This window comes from Sus scrofa, chromosome 6 (genome assembly GCF_054392235.1).
Source record: "Sus scrofa isolate SSC_HxYL_T2T_F1_AM1 chromosome 6, Sscrofa_HxYL_maternal_Yorkshire_Landrace_v2.0, whole genome shotgun sequence".
Classification (NCBI taxonomy): Eukaryota; Metazoa; Chordata; class Mammalia; order Artiodactyla; family Suidae; genus Sus; species Sus scrofa.
In genome coordinates this window covers 96,167,578-96,185,384 of record NC_139388.1, presented here as the reverse complement: position 1 = coordinate 96,185,384, position 17,807 = coordinate 96,167,578, and the positions used below count along the sequence as shown (strand labels likewise).

At 42.4% G+C, this 17,807-nt stretch overlaps 1 protein-coding gene, 1 long non-coding RNA gene and 1 pseudogene across 7 annotated transcripts in view; 2 read left to right on the top strand and 1 right to left on the bottom strand.

Annotated features, from left to right (window-relative positions):
* Positions 1–17,807, top strand: part of KIAA0319L (KIAA0319 like) — a 116,419-nt gene that overhangs the window by 24,640 nt on the left and 73,972 nt on the right. The gene's annotated exons all lie outside the window — the stretch shown is intronic.
* On the top strand, positions 952–4,718 carry LOC146402667 (uncharacterized). The gene is made up of 2 exons (XR_014807460.1): positions 952–1,017; positions 1,292–4,718. It is a non-coding gene; the product is annotated as an uncharacterized LOC146402667 (long non-coding RNA).
* LOC100624298 (large ribosomal subunit protein eL6 pseudogene) lies at positions 5,821–6,677 on the bottom strand (annotated as a pseudogene).

Here is a 17,807-nt window from a genome sequence, read left to right as displayed (position 1 = left end):
TTAGGATTTTCTAGGTATAGTATCAAGTCATCTGCAAATAGTGATAGTTTTACTTCTTCCTTTCCAGTTTGGATTCCTTTTATTTCTTTTATTTCTCTGATTGCCGTGGCTAGGAGTTCTAAAACTGTGTTGAATAGTAGTGGTGAGAGTGGACATCCTTGTCTTGTTCCTGCTCTCAGTGGGAATTCTTTCAACTTTTCACCATTGAGATTGATGTTAGCTCTGGTTTTGTCATATACAGCCTTTATAATGTTGAGGTAGGTTCCCGCTGTGTCCACTTTCTGAAGGGTTTTTATGAGAAATGGTTGTTGGATTTTGTCAGAGGCTTTTTCTGCATCTATTGAGAGGATCATATGGTTTTTATTCTTCAGTTTGTTAATGTGGTTTATTATACTGATTGATTTGTGGATATTGAAGAATCCTTGCATCCCTGTATGCCAGGCATTTTGCTGTGCCTGCAGATGCAGAGATACAGGATACAGGATTTAATCCCAGCACTTAAAGAGGGCAGAGTGTTTGAGGAAGACAAACAAATATGATCCAGTGAGAGAAATACTATGATGGAGGTGTGTGGAGGATGTGGAGAAGAGAGGAATCTTGGAGTGAAAGTTTCAAGAAAGACTCTCTGGAAGGAATGGTGCCTGAGCTAATATGATGTGTAATAACAGCAACAAAAGTAATGTCAGCTGATAATTACTGAGCTATAACAACATGCCAGGCATTGTTTAAGTACTTTATATAGTTTATTTCCTTTTGTATCTGTGATAACTCTGTTATCATTTCTATTTTTACTCATGAATAAACCAAAATTTTGACCCAAGATGACACAAATAGTAAGTTGACTGCATTGATAGTCAAACCCAGACAGTCTTATTTCAGGAGCAAAAGCCTTAACCAGACTTGTAGGGTGGGGATCAGAAGATGGGATGAGATGGAATAAGGGTATTGGTCTTTTTTTTTTTTTTTTTTTTTTTTGTCTTTTTGCCTATTCTAGGGCCACTCCCACGGCATATGGAGGTTCCCAGGCTAGGGGTCAAATCAGAGCTGTAGCCGCCAGCCTATACCAGCGTCACAGCAATGTGGGATCCAAGCCGAGTCTGCAACCTATACCACAACTCACGGCAACGCCAGATCCTTAACCCACTGAGCAAGGTCAGGGATCGAACCTACAACCTCATGGTTCTTAGTCGGATTTGTTAACCGCTGAGCCACGATGGGAACGCCTCTTTTTTTTTTTTTTTTTTTTGGTCTTTTTTGCCATTTCTTGGGCCACTCCTACGGCATATGGAAGTTCCCGGGCTAGGGGTGGAATCGGAGCTGTAGCTGCCAGCCTACGCCAGAGCCACAGCAACGCAGGATCCGAGCCGCATCTGCGACCTACACCACAGCTCACGGCAACGCCGGAACCATGACCCACTGAGCAAGGGCAGGGATCGAACCCGCAACCTCATGGTTCCTAGTCAGATTCGTTAACCACTGCGCCACAACGGGAACTCCCTCTTTTTTTTTTTTTTTTTTTTTAAAGGCTGCATCTGTGGCATATGGAAGTTCCAGGCCAGGGGTCAAATTGGAGCTACAGCTGCAGGCTTATGCCACAGCCACAGCGACACCAGATCCGAGCTGTGTCTACGACCTACACCACAGCTCACAGCAACACCGGACCCCTGACCCACTGAGTGAGGCCAGGGATCATTGAACCCACATCCTCATGGATACTAGTTGGATTGGTTTCTGATGTGCCACAATGGGAACTCCTGGTATTGGTCTTGATATGGATTTTCTTGTTCTTTTTTCTTTTTTGGTCACTCCATGGCATATGGAGTTTCTGGGCCTTGGATCAGATCCGAGCAGTAGTTGAGACCTACGCCATAGGTATAGCAATGTTGGGTTTTAACCCACTGTGCTGGGCTAGGACTCAAACCTGTGTCCCCATGCTCCAGAGACACCACTGATCCCATTGCACCACAGTGGGAACTCTGATGTGAGATTTTCTTCTGGAAACAAAATTTTTAATGTAATTTTCTGAGGGTTCTATGTGAACTTCCAACCTTACCTTGGAGAAGTGGATGTATTTTCTCATTAAAACCGAAATTAAATGAGGGCAGTTATCATAGTTCCTTTAACCTGTGAAGTTCAGTTTTAGTTAGGTTAAAAGAACACTTCCCCCTCTTTTGCCTGTAAGTATTGCCCTCTGCTAAGTAGATGTTATGGTACTGTTTTTCTCTGTAACAAATGCCACAATCCAGTACCTATGAAAACTTTTGTTTGTTTGTTTGTTTTTTGTCTTTTTGTCTTTCTAGGGCTGCATCTGTGGCATATGGAGGTTCCCAGGCTAGGGGTCTAATCGGAGCTGTAGCCATCCGCGTACACCACAGCCACAGCAACTTGGGATCCGAGCCACGTCTGTGACCTACACTGGCAACGCCGGGTCCTTAACCCACTGAGCGAGGCCAGGGATCGAACCCAAAACCTCATGGTTCCTAGTCTGATTTGTTAACCACTGCACCACGACGGGAATTCCTGAAACTTGTTTACCGTAAGTCTTTTTTCTTTTTTTTTGCAAACTCTTGACATTTGGAAGTTCCAGGGCCAGAGACTGAACCTGCACCACAGCAGTGACAATTCCGTATCCTTTACCTGCTAAGCTAGGAAACTACTTCGCCATCAGGGAACTCCCTGTCAGCAGTTTTACAGGAGAAAACCTATTCTTCTTGGTATTCTTAACCGGAGAAGTGCTATAACACTCTGGTTTTGTGATCAAGTCATTGGAAGCTTGTTTTTTCTTCTAGCAGCCAATCAAGAGTTAATGTGAATGGTGGCTAAGAGATATCTTGTGGGCAGCTAGTTTCATGGAGAGTTTGTCTTTGATCAGAATGGTCTTTGGGAAAAATGGAAACATTCCCGTCAAGGGAAAGGAGTCAGAATATGGATACAAAGCCTATTGATTCTTGTTTAGCAGTTAGTTTTTTTTCTAGCAAATCACCTAAACCATAACATTTAACAAACTGTGCTCTTAACAAAGCTAAGCACACAGAAAGGCAATGAATAGTAATTATTTTCTTTTCTAAGGACTGCTTTGTGAGGTGACTGCCACCTTTCAATCTAACCTGTAAGCAGTTGAGGAAGAAAGTATTGGCCCTTTTGAAAAGGAAGAGAGAGGGCAATGGTTATTACCCTGGCTTTTCCCAAACTTCATAATACCTGATTGTGCCCGTCAAAGGATTTAGTTACCTCCTCTGCCTTGCTTTTTGAATATGCTAACCCCCGCAGGAGAGAACTGGTGTGGAGAGTAACATGGAACCATTTTTGTATTTGTTTATTAGTGGGTGTACAAGTGACAGACATGCTGACAGTCAAAAGGAAGGTAGAGTGTGCCCCCTGATGTGGTTTGTTTTTGAACAGTCCCTTTGAGTTGTTTTGGGGATTGATAATATCCTTGCCTGTCTCATTTTCATGTGGCATCCATCTTGGCGGAGACCCACTGCTTCTGAGAGAACGCATACTTCTGATGATAGCTTCAGGAAGATAAATGGTGTAGAGCCATAGTGCAGTCACTGACTTAAGCACCAAATTTAAGGCATCTGCTTTCTTGGTAATGGTTCAGTACAGGTATAATTATCACATGAAAACTGTGAATGGATTCTTGACCACATTATGAAATTGTGAAATTGCCAAGACCGGCTCAGCAGGTTATGGCTAAAGAACTGGTGCTGTGAAGCTTAAGGAAAAAAGTTAACATAAAACAAGACACAGAGACATTTATCTTAAAGGTGGGAACCGGGGGACTCAAGGTCTCAGGGACCAAGAGTGCCGCCTCAAGAAACCACACTGCTTTTATTGTGCTCTTTGGGATTATGTCAAGTGGGGAGGGGGCTATAGGTGCAGGATATAGTTTTTTGTTTTTTTTTTAATGTTCTTTTATTATTTTAAAAGTCACAGAGCTAGTAGATGGTTAAGCTTTTACTCTGACCTTTAGGCGTCAGCTATCTATGCATAGCATTCTAGAGCATCACCATTGTGCTTCTGCAGATGGCGTGCCTATCTGCAGCAACCCAGTATGCCTAGGTTTGCACCTTGGTTCTCCTTGCTAATGCATATCTTGCCAACGACCCCTCATAACCCCCTTAGGGCCATGAGGCTCATCTTCCTCCTATTCTTTTTTTTTTTTTTTTTTGTCTTTTTGCCATTTCTAGGGCCGCTCCCACGGCATATGGAGGTTCCCAGGCTAGGGGTCGTATCAGAGCTGTAGCCGACGGCCTACGCCAGAGCCACAGCAACTCGGGATCCGAGCCGCGTCTGCAACCTACACTACAGCTCACGGCAATGCCGGATCGTTAACCCACTGAGCAAGGGCGGGGACCAAACCCGCAACCTCATGGTTCCTAGTCGGATTCGTTAACCACTGCGCCACGACGGGAACTCCCTTCCTCTTATTCTTTAGAGGACGTATCATGCTGTGCAAACCGCGTGCCTATCCGCACAGGTCTGGTGTGTCTAGACCAATGCATTATGTCTTCATTCAGCTGACCACATGAATAACTTATGCCTTTAGGTCTTCTTAAGCTTAAGTCATTTGCCAGCACTACGACTGTTTTCCAAGCAGGGATATAGGGTAAAGTAAAGCAGGACAAGATGGAGTTTTCAGCCTAGAAAGTAGAAGCAAAGAGGCTAAGAAAATATTGTAGAAATATGTTTCACGACATGAAATTTCAAGAAAAGAATTTTAGTTTCAATGAATGTTAAAAAGTAAGTGCACATTGTGCCTATAAAATACCCCAACCATGTGTAGTTTTCCACAGATCACCCTCCACTCCCCTTCCTAGGAGAAGAACTTATCAACTGCTTTTTTTTTTTTTTTTTTTCCTAATAATACTGGTGGGGCATTCTCTTGACTGCCATTCCCACCATTTCAGCCCTTCTCTGGGATAATGTTTGGTGAATTTGGTTAAGGTATAAATTCCCAATAACCTCAACAATGTGATTCCTAAGATAGCAAGCATTCTGTCTCTACTTCCATCTTGGTTGTCAGCCAGCACAGTTTCCAAGTCAGCCAGAGAAGTCAAGCTCATTACCTGAGACTTAAGAATGCTGTAGGCAACAGCACTGTCTCTAAATATTTCCAGAGTTGTTCACAGCTTTCTGAAAATATTTGATGAATTTCCTTCTGGCAATAATTCTTATATTCTATAGACTTTTTTATTCTGCTACTTGGAATTATGAAACCTGGTGTAGATTTTGTGCCAGATTTATTGAATTCTGTCTTTTGGGAGGTGGTAATGGTAAGTAAGCATTGCTAGTTCCAGAGCCTCCTGTTTTGGGGATCCTCCAGGCAATTCATATGAAAGCCTGTGTTCTCTGCTTTGTCATGACTTTAGAAAGAAAGGGACTAGCTCTCTCTTCCTGTTTTCACCCTGGGTAAGCTTTCTATGTGCTCCTACCAAGAATGAGTTCTAGACTTTTTCAAAGGGTTTTTAGCCTAATGTTCGACCACCTGTAAGCCCTTTTTTGGTAAGGATTTAATACTGCTTTTGTTTAGGCCCTGGAAGCAGAGCCAGGCTATGGAGGCGTGGGCAAGAGAGGAACTGATCTAAAATTGGAACTTATTTTCATCTTACCTTTTGTCCAAGTTACTTCTAGAATCCAATATTGACTCTACCAATGCTTCCCCACTTGCTTCTCTGATAAATCCTTTTTCTCAAGATCAATATTAATGAAAACATGAAAACGGAATCTCAGAGAAGTTAAATTACTTTTCAGAGATTAAATTACTAGTAAGTGATGGATCTTGATCTGAAACTGGAACCCTTGTTTTTTTTTGGATCAGTTATTTAATTGGGTTCTTTGTTTATAAAACAAACTTGTGAAGATAAATCCCATTTGTGAAGGCAAGCCCTGGAGCTAAGGAACAGCCTTGACTCTTTGCAGAATTTGTGAGTCCACAGCTTTCTGCTCTGTAATTTCCTATTTCTCTTTCTCTGCGTCAAAGATCTCACCTTCTTGGTGCTTGGGCTTATGTAGCTTCTTTTTCTTGAAGTAAGCACCAATAAGGTGTTCTGGGATTTTTACTCCACTGATAACACTTTTGGTGGAGGTGGAAATAACAAATTTCTGGTTTGTTCTACACAGAGGAACTCGATTGAGGGACAGAGGTCCAGTCACCAGTAGCAAGCCACTGCTCAGCTGCTTCAGGAAAATGGCCTTCTTGCCTCTGTGGTGTCTGGTGAGGGTGATCAGAACGGTCCCAGGAGTGACGTTAGCCTGCAGTTTCTCCCTTGCTTACTGGAGGGTTTTTTGCCATGACTCAACAGCTTTCAGGGTACATCTTCAGGAGGATAATAGCTAGGCATTTTTCGAAGTTTAACCACTTGGGTACCACCATTCTTGTCACCACCAATGGGTTTTGAGTTGGCGGTGACGAGTAGTAAGAACCCTCACCTTCTTTTCTTTTCAACCTTGGATTTAGCTGCTGAATACATCTTCTTATACAAAGCCTTTCTGGAATACATAGCCGATCAGGAATACCTGCCAATTCTTCTGACCAGGACAGGGTTTCGGCAGCAGTGGGGCTTCCCCTTCTTAATCTTCTTAGCCTTTTTAACCTTGCCACCACCATTAGCCTTCTTGGCTTCAGACTTTTTCTCCTTAGTATCTGGTTTCTTAGCTTTTTCGCCTGCCATCTTAAAAGACGGGAAAGAGCTGGAATCCTTGTCTTCTAACTGTGTAAGATGATTTATCATCCTTTAACCATCTAAGAGGAAGAGTAATGATTCACTGAATGGATGAAAAAGATCTCCCCTTCTCCCATTTTTGTTATTGAACACATAACAGAGCAACATTAAATAATGTTTGATTTAAAAAAATTTTCTCAAATTCCCACTCTCTTAGTTCTCATGTGAACTAAGAGATCAGAATATTGTCTCCCATTATAGGGAACTATTGGGATTAATTTTTTTTAGCAACGCTGTAGCCAGGTAACCTCCCCCAGACCTTACATGTCACTGCAGCAGCTTGGGTCACTGCTGTGGCCCAGGTTTGATCACTGGCCCCGGGACTTCTGCGTGCCGTGGATGTGGCCAAAGAAAAAGATATAAGTGCTTCTGACCATCTGTTCTCTCCCAGGCTCTATTCCTTTGAGCTATTACAAAGGATCAGGTTGTCAGCTATGACTCACATGAATCGGAGATCTTACCCATTACTAAGCTTTAGTAATACTATTAAAAATACAGCAATCAAGAGTATAAGTGAAGTAGTGAGAGTCTGGAACAACCTGTATGAATCCATAGGTTGTTCCTTCCCTCATTGAATGTGTTCTCTCCAGCCCAGGGTAATGGATGAGATCTTTGACTGAGGCTTCCAGGCCACCTCAAAATCAGGGGGGGTGTTTGGGTTATGAAATATTTCTCTTTCATACTACCAGATAGTTGTATAGCTTATGTGACATTTTTTGGGGAACCATGGAAGCAAAAGAAGGCCTTTGCAGGACAAACCAGTTTTGTAGGCTCCCCCCTTGCCCCTCATTTTATCTCTTCCTCTTTCAAGATCTGAATTTAACCAGAGCTGCTAGAAACAACAAGGGAATTAGAATTTTTTGCTACCTTCTCTTGGCCCTTGTAATTGCCATAAATCCCCTTGACCAATGGGTTGTTCCCCTCCCCTCCTCATTCCATTGATATGACATCCTCTGTGACTTGCCTCAAAGGTTTCACCATTTTACACCAAGGATGTATAGGCAGCCATCCTGTCATCAGTTCCTCATCATATTTTTCCATTCTCTTTTTTTCTTGCTGTGACATGCCTTAACCATTATGATTTGTGTCAGTCTGATTTGACATTCCCGTATAACTTGGTGCTTTTCAACTCACTCGCACTTTCTACCCTTTCCTTCCTAACTTTTTAACTGTGACAAAAATCCATTGAGTTACTAGATTCTCTTTATACTCAAACTCGTTAGTTGGGACATTAGATAGAATGTTCTCAGACCTGGTTTTTTCTTGGCAAAGTACCTGTTTCTCCCTCTAGCCTGCAGGCAGTGGTTGCTCATCCTCCTGTATCCCATGTACTGCTGAGTTTTAAGGTGGAGCCGATGTCCTTATCATTCCTCACTGTCACTTCTTGAACATTACTCCTCCACTTTTTTTTGTAAAAACTTATGCTCTTTGAGGTTTATAACACTTCTTAACCCTAATCATTACTCACCTGCCAACTGTCATTCACTCTCCCTTCATTTATTGTGGCGTGTGGGCCTCATCTCTTTTCATAGTCCTGCCATAAGTCTGGATTGTCTTCAGTACAACCCTCTCAATACCTGGCCACATGGTTTCCTGACACTTCATTTGTTCATTCATTCTTTCAGTACTTCATTCATGCATGTTCATACTTGCGTTTATTTGTGCATTCATTCAAAAAGGCTTTTTGATCACTTGCAATGTAATGTACTAAATCCTATGCTAGAATTGGAGATAACAATGGTGAGGGGAAAAAAGGCCACACATGATCCTGTCATCCTGGAGCTTATAGCAAAGTTGTAGGGGAAAGATATTGAGCAGATGATTATGCAAAAAAATGTAACTTTATAAATGTTATAATTAACTTTGAAGGAAAGGGGGCAACAGGGTCCAAAGGGTGTATTAGAGAGACCTTCCTAGTATGGAGGCATCTCTGAGGAAATGATGGTTGAACTGCAACCTCATATGAGGAATTAACTGGATAAAAAAGAGAGGCAAGAAAAAAAAAGAGGCAAGAAAATTCCAAATGGGGGGACAGAGTGTACAAACCCATTTAGGAGAGGGAGGGTGGACCATTTGAAGAATGAATGAAGGCTGGTAGTGGAACATGATGAAGGAGGGAGAGCATGATACAAGGTGGGGTTAGAAAGGTAGGCAGGGTCCAGATCATACAAGATCTTTTTAGGTTACCTGAAAGACTTTGGTCTTGCTTTTAGGGGAATGAAGCCATTGGAAATTTTGTTTGTTTAGGAGTTCCCATTGTGGCATAGTGGGTTAAGGATCTAGTATTGTCTCTGCAGTAGCTTGGGTTGCTGCTGAGATTTGGGTTTGATCCCTGGCCCAGGCACCTCCATATGCCGGGAGTGTGGCCAAAAAAGGGAAAATTTTGTTTATTTAACATTTTATAATTAATTAATTAATTAATTAGCTTTTCAGGGCCGCGCCTGCCGCATATGGAAGTTCCCAGGCTGTTGAATCAGAGCTGCAGCTGCCAGCCTATGCCACAGCCACAGTTCACCTGGGAACTAAGCCTCGCCTGCAGCATACACCACAGCTCATGGCAACGCCTGATCCTTAACCTACTGAGTGAGGCCCAGAATCGAACCTGCATTCTTCTGGATACGAAGCTGGGTTTGTAACCTGCTGAGCCATAAGGGAAACTCCCAAAATTTATTTTTCAAAATATAATACGTATACATTGTACAAATTCAAAAGGTGTAAAAGGCTATTTAGTGAACAAGTCTCTCAGCCACCTAGTTTCCCTCTAAAGGCAACTATGCCAGTTTCTTGAATATTCCTCCAAAAATAGCCTATTTGTATATGTACATAAACATTATATTCTCCCCCCCCACACACAAATTGTAGCATACCATACACACTCCTATGCACCTTTGTTTTTCCACATAATATTTCCTGGATATCATTTCATATCAGGACTGTAGAGAATGGCCTTATTCATCCTAGCAGCTGCATGGATCTTCCTTAATTTATTTAACCTGTACTCTATTGAGGGATGTATAAGTTATTTCTGATATTTTTCATTTCAAATACTATACAGTATATATCTTTGATATCATGTGACATAAATGATAGTGTATCTGATAAATAAATCCAAAGTTAGCTACCTTTATTCATAAAGACTGAATTTCTCTCCTTCAGAATACTTAATTACTTTGCAGTCCTGCATTTATTATTATGTCTATTTAATCTCCGTTTCCCCCATCTAAATTATAAGCTCCATCAAAGAAATGCCTAGCATGAAACAGATGCTCAGTAATATTTGTTGAGTAGTTGAGTGAATAAGCAGATAAGGATAATAGCTAAATGGGAAGTAAGGGTGCCTTATTAATTAAACTTTTGAGGTTATCTTTTATACCGGACAGAAATGATTTACATCTCTATAAAAATCAAAGTGATTTGAAACTTACCAACTTTCTTTTTTTTTTTTTTTTTTTTTTGTCTTTTTGCTATTTCTTTGGGCCGCTCCCGTGGCATATGGAGATTCCCAGGCTAGGGGTCGAATCGGAGCTGTAGCCACTGGCCTATGCCAGAGCCACAGCAACGCGGGATCTGAGCTGCGTCTGCAACCTATACCACAGCTCACAGCAACGCCAGATCGTTAACCCACTGAGCAAGCGCAGGGACCGAACCCGCAACCTCATGGTTGCTAGTCGGATTCGTTAACCACTGCACCACGACGGGAACTCCTGAAACTTACCAACTTTCTATATGTTAACATCTAAATTTAGGCTCTACTCAATAATAAATAGTAAGTCAAACCAAAGTATATATTCTTTTAGACCAGAGATTGGCAAGCTTTCTTAAAGGGCCAGATAGTAAATATTTTCGGCTTTACTGGTCCTAAAGATAACTCTGTTGCAGCTACTTAACTCTGCCACTAGAACAAAAGCAGCCATAGATATGTTCCAATGAAACTTTATTTACAATAATCAGCAGCTGGAGTTGGCCCTTGGGTCATCATTGGCTGCTGCTAGTTTATAGAATCAGTAGTGATAGCCCTTCTTTCATTCCTGATACTGTCAATTTGTGACTTCTTTCTTTTTTTGTCATCAGTCCAACTAGAGCTTTATCAGTTTTATTGATCTTTCAAACAACTAGATTTTGGTTTCATTGATTTTTCTCTGGTTTTTGTTTCATTGGTTACTCTTTAATTTTTCCTTTCTCTGCTTATTTTACATCTAATTTGCTCTTCTTTTTTTGTCTTTTATGATGAGAGTATAGACCACTTTTTTCCCCCTTTTCTCAGCCAAGCCTGCAGCATATGGAAGTGCTCAGACTAGGGGTTGAATCGTAGCCTCAGCTGCTGGCCTGTGCCACAGCTCTTCATATCCGAGCCACATCCTTGACCTATGTCACAGCTTGTGGCAGCATTGGATCTTTAACCCACTGAGCGAGGCCAGGGATCACACCCACATGCTCATGGATGTTAGTTGTGTTCTTAACCTGCTGAGCCACAATGGGAGCTCAATAGATCAGTTTTGTTTTTTTTTTTTCGGTGTTTTTAGGGCCACACCTGCAACATATGGAAGTTCCCAGGCTAGGGGTTGAATTGGAGCCACAGCTACCAGCCTTCTTCACAGCCACAGCCATAGCCACACCAGATTCTTAACCCACTGAATGAGGCCAGGGATCAAACCTATGTCCTCATGGATACTAGTTGGGTTCATTACCACTGAGCCACGATGGGAACTCCAGTTTTTTTTTTTTTAGTAACTGTTTTTTGCTTTATTCTGCATTTCACATATGACAGTCCCAAACCCAACTCTCAGTTTTTCTTTTCAGACTTTGTTATTCTTTCAGCCTCTATGTCAACATACTTTCTTCCAGTAGCGCATAACAGATTGATCCTCACCTGGTGAGTGCACACAGGCTCTCAAACATCCCGACTGTCCAGCATGGGAACCTGGGTCCTTCCTTTTTTTTTTTTTTTTTTTTTGTCTTTTGTTGTTGTTGTTGCTATTTCTTGGGCCGCTCCCGCGGCATATGGAGGTTCCCAGGCGAGGGGTTGAATCGGAGCTGTAGCCACCAGCCTACGCCAGAGGCACAGCAACGCAGGATCCGAGCCGCGTCTGCAACCTACACCACAGCTCACGGCAACGCCGGATCGTTAACCCACTGAGCAAGGGCAGGGACCGAACCCGCAACCTCATGGTTCCTAGTCGGATTTGTTAACCACTGCGCCACGACGGGAACTCCTCTTCCTTTTTTTAGTTTATTTTTTTTTCCTTCCCCCCCCCCCCCCCCCCGCATATGGAGTTCCTGGGTCCCTGGGATCAGGTCTGAGCCACAGTTGTGACCTAAGTTGCAGCTGTAGCAATGCCAGATCCTTAACCCATTGTGCCAGGCAGGAGATTGAAACCTGTGTCCCAGCACTCCCAAGACACTACCAATCCCTTTGTGCCACAGCAGGGAGTCCCCTGAGTCCTACCTTTTGATTGCATCCATGTCTGTGTGTGTTGGGGCTCTGCCTTGGTCCCATTACCCCTGAAATGTCCGTAGGCCAGGAATGCCAAACACATTATATACCAACTCTTAATAAACACAGGGGGCTGCTTTGGAACCTAGGGTTGAGGGTGAAAGGCAGGCTCTGTCTAGGTTCCATTATAAAGAATGCTGTGCTTGATTGGTAATGTCTGCCGCAGCAACACCCACTAGACCTGTCTGGAATGAGGATATTGGGAGAAGAAGCCACATGCTGGCCACAAGTTTAGATAGGGACAAGGCAAGGAGTTCCCTGGTGGTCTAGTGGTTAGGTTTTGGCATTTTCACCTCTGTAGCCTTGGTTCAGTCTCCCACATCAAGCTGCTGCACGCTGTAGCCAAAAAAATAAATAAAAGAAAAGAAATAAATAGTAAAAAAAAAAAGGGACAAGGCATATGATCCATCCTTGCCTTAGGTGTTTGTTCTGTTTTCTAGGTTGTGTTGTCTCACTGGCCATGTGGCTGAGGAGGCAGTCTGAAGGCCACAAAGCTGCTGGTGGCTTTCCCAGGCCCTGGATGGGAGAGCATAAGCATCAAGCTAGAGGTTGGAAGGGCAGTCCATGCAGGGCTCTCCAGAGGTCTACATGCTGCAGGCCACGCTGGCATTAGTTCCCTGTCCTTTGGAGTCATTTCATTCAGTCAGAGCCAGCTGGCTGGCTGTCAAAGAATTATATGCAGCTCAGGGTAAAAATACTTTTTCATGGCACTTACACAGAAATAACTTAAATCTCTGGATAAACTTCAAAAATCTCTATTCCAGGAGTTCTTACTATGGTGCAGTGGGTTAAGAATCTGACTGCAGTGGCTTGGGTTGCTGCGGAGGCACAAGTTCAACCCCAGGCCTGGCACAAGGGTTAAAGGATCTGGCATTGCTGAAGTTGCAGCCTAGGTCACAGCTGTGGCTCCGATTTGACTCTGGCCTGGGAAACTTCCATATACTGTGGGTGCAGCCATTAAAAAAAAAAAAATACCCCAAAAATCCCTCCAATTCAAACTGAAAAGGTTTCTCTTCTATGTGCTCAAAATAGAGTTACAAGACAGACTTACTTTATTAATTAATTAATTAATTTTGTCTTTTTTGCTTTTTCTAGGGCCGCTCCCTCAGCACATGGAGGTTCCCAGGCTAGGGGTCGAATCCGAGCTGTAGCCACTGGCCTACGCCAGAGCCACAGCAACACGGGATCCAAGCCTCGTCTGCGACCTACACCACAGCTCACGGCAACACCAGATCATTAACCCACTGAGCAAGGGCAGGGACTGAACCCGAAACCTCATGGTTCCTAGTCGGATTCGTTAACCACTGCGCCACAACGGGAACTCCAGAATGTTCTGTAGTAGCTATTTCCATATTGATAAACATTCTTGTTCTTCAGATATTTTACCAGCACAAACTATACTGTAATGAAATCCTCACAAGTGAGAAGTTTTCCGGGATAAAGGTACACAATATTTTTGATGTATAATTTATTGAATGTCTTCTTACTTATGCTCAGAAGGAATGAACTGGTTCTGTATGATTTATCACACTAATTACATTTTATGGCTCTTTGTTATGAATTTTCTTCTTTTTTTTTTTGGTCTTTTTTTTTTTTTTTTTTTTTTTGTCTTTTTTAGGGCCGCACCTGAGGCACATGAAGGTTCCCAGGCAAGGGGTCGAATTGGAGCTGTAGCTTCCGGCCTAGGTCACAGTCACAGCAACGCAGGGTCCGAGCCACATCTGGGACCTACACCACTGCTTATGGCAACACTGGATCCTTAACCCACTGAGCGAGGCCAGGATCAAACCCAGTCCTCATGGATGCTAGTCGGGTTTGTTAACCACTGAGCCGCACGGGAACTCCTGTTATGAATTTTCTTATGTTGTTTAAGGGCTGAGCTTTGGGAAAAAGTTTTCCCACATTAATTATATTCATTAGGCTTTTCTCCAGTGTGGATTCTCTGATGCTCAACTAAGCTCTTCATAAAGGCTTTCTCACAGTTACTACATCAGTAGGATTTATTTCCACTATCGGTTTTCTGATATCCAGCAAAGGATGTGTACCTTAAAGATTTTCCACATTTACTACAGTGATAGAATTTCTCTCCTGTATGCATTCTTTGATGGTTAATAAGAGTTGAGCTCTTCCTAAATGCTTTTCCACATTCATTATACCAGTATAGTTTCTCATCAGTATGAATTTTCTTATGTTCCAACACAGTTGAGTTACTCAAAAAGCTTTCCCACACTCATTATGTTTAAAAGGCCTTTCTCCACTATGTACTCTTTCATGATGAGTAAGGGCTGCCTTCTGAGCAATGATTTTCTCATAGTCTTTGCATTTGTAAGGGTTTCTGACTGGTATGAATTCTGTGATGACTTAAAAGGATAGAGTTCTTTCTGAAAGCTTTTCCACATTCATTGCATTTATAGCGTTTCTCATTAGAATGAATTCTGTAATGATTAATAATTGTTGACTGCTTCTTGAAAATTTTCCCACATTTAATACATCTCTAAGCTTGCTTTCTTATATGAGTTTTATGATGATTTAAAAGAAATGAGCTTTTCATAATGGTTATCACACATTCTTTATGGGATTTCTTAGCAGTATATATCTCGTGTGCAATAAAGGAGGAATTAAATTCAAAGACTTCCTACATTATAGTACTTCTGTCCTCCTCCTCCAGGCCTATATCAGTCATGATGCTTTTTGTTTGCTCTTCCAGAGCAGATCCTTCAGAAGTATTTTGCTTTAGGGCTGACATCTTTTTTTTTCAAAGTGGTACACCTGGACTGCATGATACCTGATGGAATTTCTCACACTTCTATCCAGCGCTCTGCACTTTGCTTCAGTTGGGCTATTAATTTTGGTTTGGAAGAGAGAAGCTTCATAGACAAGAGATTTTTTTCTTCTTCTTCTTTTTTTTTTTTTTTTGCTTTTTATGGCTGCACTTGCAGCATATGGAAGTTCCCAGGCTAGGGGTCGAATCAAGGCTGCAGCTGGTGGCCTATGCCACAGCCACAGAAGTGCGGGATCTGAGCCATGTCTGCAGCCTACCCCACAGCTCACAGCAATGCCAGGTCCCCGACCCATTGAGCAAGGCCAGGGATGGAGCCCGCATCCTCATGAATACCAGTCGGATTCGTTTCTGCTGCGCCACATGGGAACTCCATAGACAATAGCTTTTTATAGTTTTCCAGCATCACATTCCCATTGAATGTCATCCAGGTGTCATCATTCAATCTGGGTAAAAGCCAAAGCCACATCCCCAAATGTCAGTGATCCCTGTATGTAGGCTCTTGCTAGTCTTGGAGCTCTCTCTCTTTAAATATTCTTCCAGGCAAGGGTATAGAATCCTGCTTAAGCCAGTAGTTCTAGAGGCCAGGAGGCCAAAATCAAGGTGTTGGCGGTGTTGGTTGGTTCCTTTTAAGACTCTGGGTAGAAACCTTCTTTGACTCTTCCTAGCTTCTGGTGGTCACCTTCAGTCCTTGACATTCCTTGGCTTGTAGCTGTATCATTTCAGTCTTTGCTTCTATCAGCACATGGCATTCTCCCTATGTGTCTTTTCTAGATCACTGATTTTAGACTTCTTTTCTAAAATAAGCATTTAATGCTATAAATGCTCTCTAAATATTGCTTTAACTGCATCCCACAAATTTTAGTATGTTGTGTTTTGATTCATTCAGTTCAAAATATTTTCTAAACTCTCATGCAATTTCTTTTATTTTTTATTTTTTTATTTTTTTTTGTCTTTTTGCTATTTCTTTGGGCCGCTCCCATGGCATATGGAGGTTCCCAGGCTAGGGGTCGAATCGGAGCTGTGGCCGCTGGACTACGCCAGAACCGCAGCAACGCGGGATCCGAGCCGCGTCTGCAACCTACACCACAGCTCACGGCAACGCCGGATCGTTAACCCATTGAGCAAGGGCAGGGACCGAACCCGCAACCTCATGGTTGCTAGTCGGATTTGTTAACCACTGCGCCACGACGGGAACTCCTTCTTTTTTTTTTAGAACTGCCCTTGTAGCATATGGATGTTCTCAGGCTAGGGATCGAATCGGAACTATAGCTGCTGACCTGTGCCAGATCCAAGCCACATCTGTGACCTATACCACAGCTCGTGGCAACACCAGATCCTTAATCCACTAAGCGAGGCCAGGGATTGAACCCACGTCCTCATGGATACTAGTCAGTTTCATTAACCCCTGAGCCATGATAAGAACTTCTCTCATGCAATTTCAACCAACACTTGTATAAATTAGTATTATACCAAGTGAACCACTATTCAGATGTTTGGAGCTCTTTCTCTGTGTAGCTTCCTCCTTTCTGGTAGTTTGTTCCAAATTCTAGCTATCACAGTCACCCTGAACTCTCTTTCCTCAATTCAGCAGGCCATCCGATTCCGCTTGGTTTCTTCCCTATTCCATAACCTGCAGCATGTGCGGCCTGTAAACAGAAAGCCAAGTTGGTCATGGGGGTTCAGCCTTGTTTATTTCCTTTTTCTCTGGGCTCACAGTCCCAGAACAACATGTTGAACGCATGTTGAACCACATGTTGTTCAGTGTCCAAAACCAATTGTTTTGTGTATGTTGCCTAGTTTTCTAGTTACTCTTGGTGGGAAAGCAAGTCCTATGGGAATTTCTCCTTCAAGGACAGATGTGGAGGTCACAGTACATTAAAAAAATTAAATGGAATAGCTGCTTGCAGAAGAGTGCAAGTTATTTTCATTTTTGTGGACCTCTTCACTATGTTCAATATGAGAGACTTTTTCTGAGAGGAATGATGGAAAGTTGATAAAAAGGCAACTGCCAGTAGTTATTGATGTAACAATTTGATTTCAACAAAGTCACTACACTCAGCTGTTACCAAGGTTTATACCATTGGTTAGTGTGTGGGAAGGTAGATGAGGAAATAAGGGGCATTTCTGTAGCTCTTGGTAGCTTCATTTTTTTTTTTTTCATAGTTTCTACTTCTTCATCTTTTCTTGAGGAAGTTCGATTTTTTTCTGGTCTCTAAAGTATCTTGTCTGATTTTAGGTTGGTGCCCATGTTTCTCTGTTTTCTTTAAAGAATAGTGGAAGATTGGCTTCCCTGGTGCTTGCCCCACTCCATAATCCAGAAACCTGCCTATTTGCCTCTTATCTCACAGTCGACTAGTGTTTATATTTAGTATTTCCTGGCTGTCAAGTTGGCTTTGGCTGATTATCCATAGTTAGTCATAGCCCTTTTTCAGTTATATACATACAGACGTGATTATCCAGCTCTTCAGTAGTTTGGCTCTACTATGTATTTTCTATATGTAATTCTAAAATATATGTTATAATCCCAGGGCTAGGGCTTGGGTGAAGAGAGAGTCACCTCAGGTATGTCATCTTAGGGAGACACTCTCAAGGTCAGGTAAATGAACCCTACATTTACATGACTCTTGAGAGTGAATGCCTCTATGCCCGAGGTACCTTCTTGTCTTTCCCTGGTTCTGGCTTTGTTAACCCTGACCACAGTTGGTTACATGGCTATACAACTAAGACCTTAAAATGAATGCTGTATAACAACTTCAATTTATAACATGCTTTGATTTTACTTCATCTATAGAAGCGAGGTAAT